Below are 11,565 nucleotides of genomic sequence, written 5' to 3' on the forward strand. Positions count from 1 at the left end.
AGGCATCTAAAAGAAACTTTATCTCTAAGCTGGTTTGGGCAGCTTCAGAGAGACTTCTATGTGGTCGTAAGATACACACATCCAGTTTATGTCTTTCTGGCAAAATACCCAAATAAATCAAAGGCCATCAGGCTTCCCTCTCCTTATCATACAAATAAAAGCTTCAGGATTATTTCATTAAATTAATTAACGAATGTGTTAACATTATTTTTAAATTTATTCATATTTTCATATGTTGTCTTTCTGATTACAGCACACCACAACAGCTTTTATGTTCTGCACAATGAACACTGTCAAAGGAAATTTCTTCATGCAAGCCAGTCACAAAAAGTACCTAAACCTTCAGTGATACACAGCCAATATCTTTCCAGAGTAGATTTTTTTGTGTTGAATATTATTCTCATGTTTCAAAAGAAAAGTTTAACCTTCCTTTATAAAGCAAGAATATTATTGCAAGGTAACAGCAACAATTGCTTTTGACAATTTAGATATCAGACAGGAGACTGTGAGACTTCCAGAGCTATCGGCCTCTAATAACTTTTCATGCAGTCTGACAGGTGAAATTCACTATTTAAACACCACAGCTGCTTAAATAAAAGCAGGATTTTGAGTATTTCATCCTGCTGCTAATCATTCCAAGTATGCAAAGGCACACATTGTCAAACCAATTTGTTCACTCGTGAATTTTTTCAGCTCAGGAAGACCTAATTTCCTGAACAACCCAAGAACCACCTATAGATTTGAACTAAAAATGGAAGGACTGAGTTATGGTGAGTCAGTCAAAAATTGACCATTCAGACTGAATAACAGTTTATCATTTTCAGCTGTCTCAAAGAGAAAGCAATCCTTGAAGTTTCTGAGGGATGGAATCCCTCTCAGGTTTTGTAACACCTCTTTATCTAGTTATACCTGACTTGTTCTGTGTGACAGAGCAACTTCCCTAAAGGGAAGGTTAAATCAGATTATTCTCTGCCTGACCTTGGACAAGGGATGGAGGGACAGGACACAGGGAATGACTTTCCACTGACAGAGGGCAGGGTTAGGGGTATTGGGAAGGAATTGTTCCCTGGGAGAGTGGGGAGGCAAAAGGTGCCCAGAGCAGCTGTGGCTGCCCTTGGATCCCTGGAAGTGCCCAAGGCCAGGCTTGGAGCACCCTGGACTAGTGGAAGGTGTCCCTGCTCATGGCAGGAATGAGATGCCCTTCAAGGTCCCTTCCAATCCATTCCATGATTCCATGAAAAGAAAAATGACCAAAACTTGCTGCAGCGAGTTCACTGAATGTTTTCTTTTTAAATGAAGCCCATGATAGGTGATTTACAAGTTCCAGCACTTTGCTGCTCCCCTGACTTTGGGCAGCACCGAGCATCTGCTCCCTCCCCTCCCCTCCCCTCCCCTCCCCTCCCCTCCCCTCCCCTCCCCTCCCCTCCCCTCCCCTCCCCTCCCCTCCCCTCCCCTCCCCTCCCCTCCCCTCCCCTCCCCTCCCCTCCCCTCCCCTCCCCTCCCCTCCCTTCCCCTCCCCTCCCTTCCCCTCCCCTCCCTTCCCCTCCCCTCCCCTCCCCTCCCCTCCCCTCCCTTCCCCTCCCCTCCCCTGCTCTTATTACATTCACGTATTGTCCAAGACAGCCATAACTGGAGTTCACTAAATAAATTTGCTTGAGAAATTTATACAGGGTTTGAAAGTTTAATGCAACTGCCAAAACATTTTGGAGTGCTGTGAGAATTAATCTTACTACTCATTACATTTATTGATTCCAATCAAGATTCCAGACATCAGCATAGGTGCCACTGCTAAGAAATAAAAAGTTTCCAGGAAATCTTTACGTAAATCTAAAGTGACTGCCAGTTTTGGGGAAGGGAACAAAGCTAAGGAAGAAGTGTGTAATCTACATGCCAGTAAATGCCAGACTAATAGGTTATCAGCCAGCACTTGAGGAGCTTCCTCCAACACTGCTTTTATAACCAGCTCAAGATGAGACTTCAGCCCTCAAGCCTTCAAAAGGGCCAATATTCATAACAGCGTTTTCTCTTTCAACATTCTGTGAATTCAATTAGGGATGAAAAGCAAAAAGGCACTTCCACACATAAAGGTCGAATTTTTTTCTTTTCTTTTTTTAATTAGAAGCTGAATCTAGTTGAAGGTAGAACCTGAGCAGCCATGCAATCATTCTATACTAAATAAATAGAAAGAATAACTCTGCTGCTACATCTACCCTCAAGAACAAGTGGAAGCTTTTCATTTGAGGATGGAAGAAAACAGTGACTGTGATTTTTGGAAATAATTTACCACATTAGCTTGAGTAAACCTGAGAGAAAAAGAGCCTTTGTGAAGTGACGAAAAATAATGACACAAGCTTTGTGTTTTCTACAGCTCCTACTCAAATCCTCCCTAGGACTGGAGTGCAAACCACAACTAATGCTGAGGGAACACCACATTCCAGCATTTAAAAGAGTTTGATTGAGTACAGCACGAGAAAAACGTTTTATTTACATGATTGAAAACTGATTTTAACACTATTGCTTTTCAGCTATTTTTTATTTTTTGTGTGTGTGTGTGGTATCAATTATATGAGGCTACACTAGAAAACACTTGGGAAAATAATTGTTCCAAAAGTTTGCTGCAACCCTGAGTTTCTGAAGTATCATTCTTACTTGTAGTAGTTGCAGTAAATAAGAGCAGTACTGAAAACAGGCCATGTAAAAGACCTTTCTGGATCACCTTTGAGATAGCAATTCCTTGAATTGGTTGGGATGACTCATAACAGAATAAATATTTTAAAACTTTCCTATTTCTGAGCATTTTGCATTCCATTTAAAGTTATAAGAGAACACCTGCAATGCTAAATAGGAAAATGTCAATAGCTTGTCAGAATTCCTTGATGTTTGCCATTTTGCACAAATATGAACTGGATGTAGTTTAATCCTATTTAGGCCTTACAAAATTAAATTAAACTACAAATAATAATCAGTTTGAATTTTCTATTTTTCTGTGTCATCATTTGACTTTGTAAATGAGGGTGATTTTGGGACATGCTCTTAAACAGCAACATAAAAAGTAGCTTAAAACTTCCTTTCTAGGTTGATTGTAAACCGGTTGTCTCCACAAAAAAAAAGAAAAATAAAAAAAGAAAGGAATTTTCTGCCTAGATAACACCTAACCTAGCACAGGAACCTATCAATCAACCAGATCAACCTGTGGAATTTTGTGTGCAAGTTTTCATTAGCTGATGATACTGGGAAGATTTTACTGCTCCACTCCAGACACAAATGAGTTTACACTGAGTTAAGATTGTCTGACTCTTCCTTCTAACTGAAAGAAGAGGTACAACCCTAAAAACCACACAGCGATTTTATTCTCTATTAACTCAACTTCATCAGGCCTGTGGGATCCACCTTGGCACAAGGAGTATCAGCTAGGAGAGAATGTGCTATAGCACATCATATTAACATATATAACATATCATATTAAAAAAAAAACCAAACAAATAAAAAAATCCCCCAGAAATAAACTACTTTAATGTTGCTTTTTGTTCATATTTGGAGATCTCATTGAGAATCACCAGAACATATGTTAATTAACCAGGCTGGCTGATAAAGGAAACAGATGTGAGTACAGTAATCTTGTGCACTGGAATTAATTGCATCAAGTTTTAGGTGATGACACAAATAAAGGTCAGGTTGTACTGCTGAGATGATCAAGAACACAAACTGCAAATCTATTGCAACATTTAATAGCTCCTATTCCCCACAGGGCAGGAACCCTTTCAGGCAGCCCTGTGATGAGCAAATACTTAAATGTCACACCTGGAAAATTACCCAATCTGTGCCTCCCACATCAGATGCTTCCCATTTAAAACCCAACAAGAGCAGCTCTGTTTCTGATCCATGGAAGACAATTCACACTCTCTTTCTAATTATCACTAATTGCCAGCTACAATTTTATCCACAATTTCAGCCCTGAAAAGGATGCTTTCCATCAACTGCAAACAGATAACAAAAGGCTGAAAGGGAACATTACTCTCATGTGTTTGGCTATCCCCTGAAAACCCTAGTTAAGAATGTTTTATCCAGCCCCATGGTGGCATTTCTTGAATTCGATAGAATTGTGATTTAAAAGCATCAAGTAATGTGATAACTGATCTAAACTTCAATCTGCTTTTGGAAACTTCATTCTTACTATTCATTTCTATTCTGTATTTATCTGGTTTCAGCCTCCTGAAAGGATCTTGTCCTGCTCCTGTCTGTCATTCCAGTCTGCCTCCAGAATTCAAGTATTACATTCAATCTCTGCACCTCTAACCTGTCAGGTAAAAGTCATCTCAGAAATATTTATTTCCCCGACATCTGATCACCAGAACCGACCTAAAATTAAACATTAGGTAAACTTACTAAACTCAAGCAAATTAACACAATGCGGTTCCACTGTTAACTTTGATAAAGATACATATTAAAGACAAATCACAATGTTGGATGTCAGGAGGAATTTTTTCCTGGAAAGGGTAGTCAAGAGTTGGAAGGGGGACATTGGTGGAGTCTCCATCTCTGGGGGTATCCGAGGAAGGCCTGGACGTGGCACTCAGTGCTCTGGGCTGGGGACATGGTGGGCAGTGGGCAGAGTTTGAACTCCATGGTCTTTTCCAGCCCCAGTGATTCTGGGATTGTTTTCTTTATTATTAAAAAAGTGTACTCCCTGCATCTAACAGCTGACCCAAAAATGAAGTTTTAAAAAGCCTCTCACCTTTCAACCCTGTGTGTGTGTGTGTGTATTCCAGTAAAACCTCCAGCTGACTGCACTGTATGCCTTGTTCTCCTCTGGGCACTTTTCTTCCACAGCTCCCCCAGCCTTGCTTGTCAGCTGAACCTTATTCCACAGCCGTGAAGAAGAACCCATGGCATCATCCCAGAGTAGCTCACTTGTTGTCCCCCTGCACTCACTTAGCAGGCTCCTCGTGGTGTTGCAGGCAGTGAGAAGCCCATGGTCTGTGGGAGAGAAAGCCAGGATAAGAGAGGAGACTACTCAGAAAGTACAGTCAGACCTGGAATGTGACACAGTTGGGAGGGTTGGGACAGTTGGCTCTGTAGAGAGTGATCCCAAGCAGAAGTGCTTTCCAAAACAGTTGTGGCTCTTTAGATCAAAGGAAGGACTTGGCACTTCTCCCCCAGCCTCTTTCTAGGTATTTTTGACTGGCATTAAACAGCTACAAAAATCCCAGAATGGTTTGGGTTCCAACCAATCCCCTAAAAAACACCCAGAATGGTTTAGGTTGGAAGGGACCTTAAAGATCTTGTTCCAAACCCTTCTGCAACACTTCCTATAAAAAGAGTCCTGCTCAGTGCATTGTTCCTCAAATGGGGAAAAAAAAGCCCCTAAACTCTTACTGCTCTTAATTAATTACAGTTTAAAGCTTTATGTGCCTTCAGCAAACCCCAAGGCATCTTGGAACCAAAGAGAGGTTCAAGAGCATTCAGAATGCAGAAAACACAGCAGGAATGTTTCTTGTCTGTTCTCATCAGAGCAAGGGAGCACTTTATTTAAAGACCATTTTGTGAAGAGATAGCAAAAATACTAAAGAAAATATAAAGTGCAAGGCTTGGTTTTCAAAGGAAAAGGTCAGTCAGATATGAAAATTGTGAGCTTAAATTTCTTTAAAACATCAGAAATCTTGCATTTCACAACAGTAAGAGGTTCTAGGAAAAACTGAGTGAAACCCACTGGAATGAGTTTTTAATTTCCAATTAATGGGTAGGTGATGATTTGCACAGAGCCCCAGCACCAGCCTGGGGGGCTGCAGCAAGCACAGAAGCTTTGAGCTGAGAAGCAGAGCTCGAGCTGCTTCACCAGCAAAGGTGGAAGCAGAGAATGAGCTGAACCAACTGCTCTTGTCTCCAAATCACTTTTTCTTAATTAAAAAAAACCAAAACAAACCAGAAACACTTTTCTTAGATAAATAAGATAAAACTTTGGTCTAAATTGCAAGGAAAAAAGTCTGCAGTGCCATGGCTGAAAGCCTTGGGAACACAACCTATTGGATAAGTTTGGCTGGAAAGGAAGCAGGGCAGAACAATGGAGTTCCTTTAACCACACAGGAAATCATGGCTGAAACAAATATTTTTCTTCCAAATTAGAGCCACAGATACTCTAAAACTGTGATAAATGTTCTGGAGTTAATCAGAAATAAATTCTTTAATTCTTTGTCACAGGGATGAGTAGAGATGGCTGTGTAAGGAGCTGATGCTGAAGAATAATAATAATCTCCTTGGATGTGAAGGAACTTGGGGCCATTGACAACACACAACATCCCTCATTCATGGGTCATATGCTTCAAATTATAATACTCATGAAATTGAACAACACTTCAGGAGAAAGCTAATCCTGCTCCAAAGTAGGAAATGCTCCTTCTGGTTTTCAGCAGTACAAACCAGAACTTTCCTAAAGCTTCTGAAACAAAGTTACCCACAAAAAGCGGATGAAGGAGGGAAGGTGTTAGAAACATCAGTGTTGGAGTTACTGAAGCAGAATTAATTCACCACTGACGCACAGATTTATCGTGAAACCTTCGGGAATCACTCCTTTGCTCCACAAGGCTCCTGCCTTAGGCTCAACACCAAAGGGGGAAGAATAAAGTAAATGGTACAGCCAGAACTTCTGAATGCTTGGATTCCTAACTTCCGAAAAGAATACTTTGATTGCAGCCTTTGTACAGAATGTACACATACACACACAGACATGGATTACCTCGGTGTCAAAGGCTATGAAGCTCAAAGGGAAAGATTCCTCCCCAAAACAAAGGCTGGCTTTCCAAGACTCACTTTCTATCCTGAATATTCTCCACTCTCCTCCTCTGGTGACAAAGAGAAAGCAGCACCAATTGCATAGAAGCTGCTCTCAGACAAGTGACATTTAGCCCAGTGTTCTTCCCTTCACTGGCAATCTTCCCCCACTCCAGTGTGCTCACATTAATAAAGAATTCAGAGGTGAGCAAGAGCTCCTCAGAATATGTCAAGGACAGGGGGAGAAAAGCAGCATTAGGGAGGAAAATCCATTAGAAAAATGAGAAACAAGATCAAGTCAACCATGAATCTCACATTGAAGGACCACCAAGTTGCCTTATTAAATTGCATGTAAGGAGAAAAATATATGAAAGGGTGAAATTAGGAGAAGCAGAGATCTACTCAGTACTGAAGCATGAAGCACCTGAAAATCTCTTGGAATTCAAATTAATATTAATATTAAGAAAAAATGGAGAAATTTAATTATGTTTCCAGGCTATTTCTTTATCAAATCTACATGTGACCATACTTTTCCTCTGTTTTCCAGAGCAATGTACATAATGGCTGTGGGAAGAAAGAGAGTCTCTATTATTAAGACGTATGCTCCAAAAACTTCTCTTCCCTGTTTTCACCTACCAGACTTCCCTGTCTGATCCATCTTACCCTCTCCTTCAAGGTTTTCCTTCAAGGGTTTGGGTTCAGCAAGGAAGTGGTCAAGAAAATCCTTGAATGTTGCTCACCCCAGAGCAACACATTTGGGCAGGGGATAAAGGGTTAAGCAGCCTGCAAAGTGCAAAGGTTCAATAGTCTCAGGTGCTCAACTAAATCCAGAGCTGTGACCTTAATTAAACCATCAAATGGCTTTATGACTCAGAATCAAGGTACAGCATGTCCCATCCTCTCCTATTTCCATCAAATACATGTCCAGGACATAAAGGGCTCCAGTTAATTAAGAAGGATTGCTGAAATCATGTAAAGCATGAGAAAAAACTCAGAGGGAGGGTAATTCATCTTAAAAGGGAGAATAAAAAATTAACAAAATCACTTTGCAGCATTCAAAGGGAAAAAAATTGAATTATGCCCATTCTTAAGTTAAAATACTTCACACTTAAAACTTTGCAGATTGGGGTTCCCAAATGGGAAATATATGTTTCACTACATGCCTCTTCATTAACATTTATGAACATATTAATTAGAGCAATTCTTAACTGTGCTCACAGTACAAAAGCACTGCATACATTTAAAATCAACTGAAACCATTAAAACTCTCAAATTTAAGGATGGGAATTGCCAAGGTTCAAAGAGCAGGGGATCAAAACAACTGGCTAAAAGTATTCAAAATAAACCAGTCCAAATATCAGAAGTTATTTTCCTATACAAAGTCGACTATATTAACAAAGGTGTTTCCTATGAGAAGACATACAATAATTTGAGTAATTTTATAGTAAAAGGTTAATGGATATAAATTACAAAAACAGCCCTTCACTGGTAGAGACAAATCGTCTCATTAAGCCCGGTGACATTCCAGGATTCAGTTGTAACAGAACTGCACCAATCAGTACTTCAACAGCCTCTAAATGATTTCTCTCAGCCATTACCAACTGTAAGAAGGAATGAAAGTTTCCCAATGCCAGTGACTGAACCTCATTTCAGGAGGAACCCAGGGATTTTTTCAGATCAGGGAAACTGGGACTTGTGAAGAGATTTCCTGAGATCAGAACAAACCATTGTTGTCCTGCTCAGAAATGAGATGTGGACATGACCAGGAGCAGACCTTGGTGGTGGGATCCAAACCCAAATAAGGAGTGACAGCTACACAGGAAGAAAACCTCTCCATGAGCAGTTTTCTGACTCATTTCCTACATCTCCTCTTTGTTCTCTCCAAGCCTGTGTTGTGGCAAGAAATCTCCCTCCTGGAGTGCTGCTTGCATCTCATCACTAATACATCTGCTTCAAGCTACGGCTTTCTTCATCTTAATATAAAGAGATTCATTAATAGAAAAATGCCAAATGATCTGCTTGTCCTCAGAGGCAACCAAAGCACCTGAAATACTAGATTTCTTATTTAACTGATTTCATTTCTAACAACTTCAGATACCAGGTTCTACCTACCATCATCCATTCTTTCTTTGCTGCACCACAGACCCTGCTCCCCCAACTCCAAACCCAGAAACATTAATATATCTATTTGATTAATACTTCACTTGCAGCACCAGTCAGTGCAACCACAGAAATACTTTTTACAACTAAATATAGCAGTAGTTATATTTACAGTTGCCACAGCTAAAACAGTTTGCTTGGATTAGTGTATTTTGAAATAATCTGGTTAATAATTTTCCAAATGGAAAGGATGTTGAGCTGGGGGTTGCAGCAGCTGAAATTAGATCTGTTACAATGTTTCTCCCATTTTAACTCCAAACTAGGCCTGAGTTTTGTAACTAAAGCTGTGATTTACTCAGAATCTTGTTCATACACATAGGAATTGCCTTCTTAATCTTCACATTTCTTAAAAGAAATCCTATGGGTAAAAATTTCATCTGGAAACCTCTGGAATTCCTCAGAGCACATCATACATCATGAAACTCTGTATGTGAGGAAATGGTTCAATTCTGGCTCCAGCAGAAATTTGAATGCCAGGGCTATACTTTTAGTTTTTCAAAACATATGTGAATGCCCTGGGTCTAGTTAATGGGATCTGTCACAGACTTGTCCTTCACAGAATCCCAGATGGGTTTAGGCTGAAAGGGACCTCAAAGCCCATCCAGTGCCACCCCTGTGCCATGGGCAGGGACACCTTCCACTATCCCTGGCTGCTCCAAACCCTGTCCAACCTGGCCTTGGACACTTCCAGGGATCCAGGGGCAGCCACAGCTGCTCTGGGCACCCTGTGCCAGGGCCTGCCCACCCTCCCAGGGAAGAGCAGAAAATGCAATTCCATATCAAGGTCATCATGGTATTTAAATGTTTCATGGCAATGGTTTTGCTCTAGACCGGTGCTGTGCAATTTAGAAATAACCAGTTCCAGTCAGCCCATGAAGTTATTTAAGGCATGGGCAAAGGATTTTCAGGTGCACCTGGTTTCAAATACCTTCTACACCTAACATATATTGGTATTTTAATTTAAATCTATTGCACATAGTCTGTTTTGTGCTTAGAAATTTCAGATTTCTTCTTAGAGAATATTGAAATGAATCAAAAACTTTGAGATACAGATAAGGCAGGCTGAGTCATAACCCATTTTGCACACAAATCCAGAGCTGTGCAGCCGCATACCCTGAAGTGGAATGACCAGCTTACTTCTCCTCATGCCCCTCAACAGAATGAAGAGCTGCACCTCAGATGGCCCAGCAATTTCCTGCTTCACAAACAGCAATAAATGACAGCATTTCCAAACAGCACACATGGAGCCATGGGATTGCCTGTGTACGTATAGATACACTTGGTTTGCTCTGTGACTGAACACCTGAAAACAGCAAGACAAGTAAAAATTAAGTTTTCAAGAACAGCATGAAATGCACCACGAGTATATTCAGTATCTCCTCTGTTAAATGTACTGTGTTCCATGCAGAACAAAAAACACCAAAGTTATGCAAGTTAAAATTTTTAAAGGAAATCTCAAAGTTGGACTCCACAATTTTATTGCATTTTAACATTCTGAGTATGTTGCCTACTTCTGACTTTTATCCAGAAAAAGTTTAACCTGGAGCTAGAATTCCATAAAAACAAATAAAAAACAAACAAAAGAAACCCCAACAAAATATCTAAGCAAAACCAAAATCCCTGGAAATACTTAACCCCTTGCAAACTGACATAAAACGGTCTCTTATACCTTTTCTTATTGGAACTTTAAATTCAAGTTGCAATAAATAAAATCAATATTAGAATTTCCTACAGACACACCCCCAACACGCCTCATTCTGAGCTAAGTTTGAAGGGTTTAAGTTTAGCTGTCGGTGCTCTGAAGTAAACAAAGTATTAAAGATTAATAAGTCTCCTCCTATGGCTGTGTGTTTAGTCAGCTCATAAACACTTTATAAAGTCAGCTGAGTGCAAAGGCACAGAGAGTTTATCTCTAACATGATATTTAACTTGAATTTTCCTGGAAGCAATGATCAAAATTAAGATTATTGACATCTCCATTAATCATGGATGCAAACCTAGACTTTCTTAATCCTTCTGACTGTACCATCAATTAATATATTCTTTATTGAGTCTATTCACCAGGTTGAGAGAATCTAAATATATCCCAGGTGTTGATTTCTCTGTCTGCTGCACAGGCAGCTTTTCTGCTCCTCATCTGCAGGGAATCCTCTGCCTGGTGCCTCCACATCCCATATTCAAAGAGAGGCTTCAAATTATGTTCTGGCATTTCTCCAGCATTAACTCTGACACAGTCAATTCAGCAGGGAAATGCCAGATTTCACTGAGCTGAGAAGGTGGGGTTGGCAGCGCTGTGCTAATGCCCCTCCCTCTCTCTGCTCTTATTACAAATAATTTTCAGACACATTTTCCTAACCAAATTTGATGCTGTCAACGTATCCAGTGGGTTTACAATACAGGTATTGTTGATGGAACTTCAGTGCTTTAAATGTGATTCGTGATGTAGCCTCTCGTAGGATATTGAGAAAGAGCCAAGTAAATTTATTCTTTCTATCTAAATGTCAGTTTAGGTGTAGAAAACCCTAAATATCCTGAAGAGGTGTGTGCTCTGTGTATCTAATGTGATGACTTGGATAAGAAACAAAATTATATCTGTTTTGTGTGAGAATACTGAACCCTACAGTGGAGGATGTCAAC

Source organism: Cyanistes caeruleus, chromosome 8 (genome assembly GCF_971803275.1).
Source record: "Cyanistes caeruleus chromosome 8, bCyaCae1.hap1.1, whole genome shotgun sequence".
Classification (NCBI taxonomy): Eukaryota; Metazoa; Chordata; class Aves; order Passeriformes; family Paridae; genus Cyanistes; species Cyanistes caeruleus.